The following is a 1,756-nucleotide window of genomic DNA, read 5'->3' on the forward strand; positions in this document are numbered from 1 at the left end:
CTATTGGTATCTATTGCTATGGATTATATCCGTAGCTATTGGTATCTATTGTTACGGATATAATCCGTAGCTATACCTTTAGCTACCCCACCAATAGCGACGGACATGTTACGGATCACATTCCTTTTACTGCGGTTTTTGGCCGTAGCCTTTGCCCATTTTTCTTATAGTGTACCCTAGGCAATATATCTGTGTACCATCCCTTCTAGCCACTTGTAAGAGACAATAGTTAATTGGTGGATCGAGTGGGGCTCACTGTGATATTTATGTAAAATAAACCCCAACCACTAGGTTTTTGACCCCATGTTAAGCCATGGGCCTAAAAATCAATTCCAATATTTATCATTCACATTGGCTTGGATATAATGTAAAGGGTTCTACCACTTGGATATAATGTAAAGGGTTCTACCAATTTTCATTCATGTGGCCCAAGTGATTCATGTCCAATTACAAATTTTAAGGCACATGCCCTGTGTTTGTTTGTTTTTTTTTTTTTTTTTTGCTGCAATTTAGTGGTTGGAGTGGATTTCATACAAGTATTACGGTGAACCCTTTAAAAATCAAGAGTATACATATCTCTCCCAATCATTTCCTTTTGTGGCGGCAGACGAGAATCACATGTCATTGTTATTTTTTGTCTTTATGCCTAACATGAGACTTAATAACAAATGGTCATGGTGGAAGTACAAAAATATTACAATGCGCCTGTCTAAGTCAATAACTGTCTCATAAAGTAAGAGATATCCCTATACTTTCATGAATTATCAACATAAGATATAAAAAATAGTCATTTTTAAAATGTTATTGCACATTTGTGGCTCACGTGATGCGTGAGATCTGGTTTCCACCGCAAGAGGTCCCACTTGATTCTTAGACGGTGAATGTTCTTGGAGGGACTGACCCGCAAGTTGCCACAGATCTCGCTCATGCGGAAGTCATCTCTAAAATCTCTCCTAGCCTCAGATGGACGGAGGCCTTTGAAGCACATGTACCCGCACACGTTCCAAATCTTACACATCGATGAGATGGAGTTCACCAGGCACATACCCTGCCTCAGTAATCGGGCCGATCCAGTCTCAGGCAGGCCACACGTGTGCGCTAAAAATGAACCACTAATCAATTCCTTTCAACTGCGTTCATTTCTTTTAATATGGACCACTGATCAATTTCTTTCAACCACATTCATTTCTTTTGTATCTGTCCCACCTAATGGGCAGACTGGCCTGCTCTATTGGCCAAGCGCTAAAGTTTTTCCCCGAAAGCAGAAGAAGATCATGGCCTTTTTTTATTTTTTTAAGGGTTGAGAAAAACTTTTTTATACTCAGGCGGTAGGTGATGGTTGATACGCAGGCACAAAGAATTGACACGCTAGCACATAAATTACTAAAACCGAAGAATCTAAACTCTGAGGTCCAATTTGGGGTTGGGTAACTACCGGCTATATTCGATTGGTGGACTTCCAGTACAAGGTGAATTAGGAAACCATCTAACGGTATGAATTCAACAAACAAGTTAGTCACAGCTATTTGACCAATATGATTTCCGTTTAATGACTTTTCTGAAGAAAGCCCCATAATCTGGACGGTGTAATTTAACTTCACACAGTACTTGCCTACAGGTCTTGAGTGCGTGCATATCAACCATCACGCTCTGCTGGAGTATCAAATTAACGGTGAGGACGCTTTATGAAAAAGCCACTGTCGCAACGCATTCTATAAAAACCGCGATTAACCCAGGGACAATATACGTAAAAGAG

Source organism: Magnolia sinica, chromosome 1 (genome assembly GCF_029962835.1).
Source record: "Magnolia sinica isolate HGM2019 chromosome 1, MsV1, whole genome shotgun sequence".
Lineage (NCBI taxonomy): Eukaryota > Viridiplantae > Streptophyta > Magnoliopsida > Magnoliales > Magnoliaceae > Magnolia > Magnolia sinica.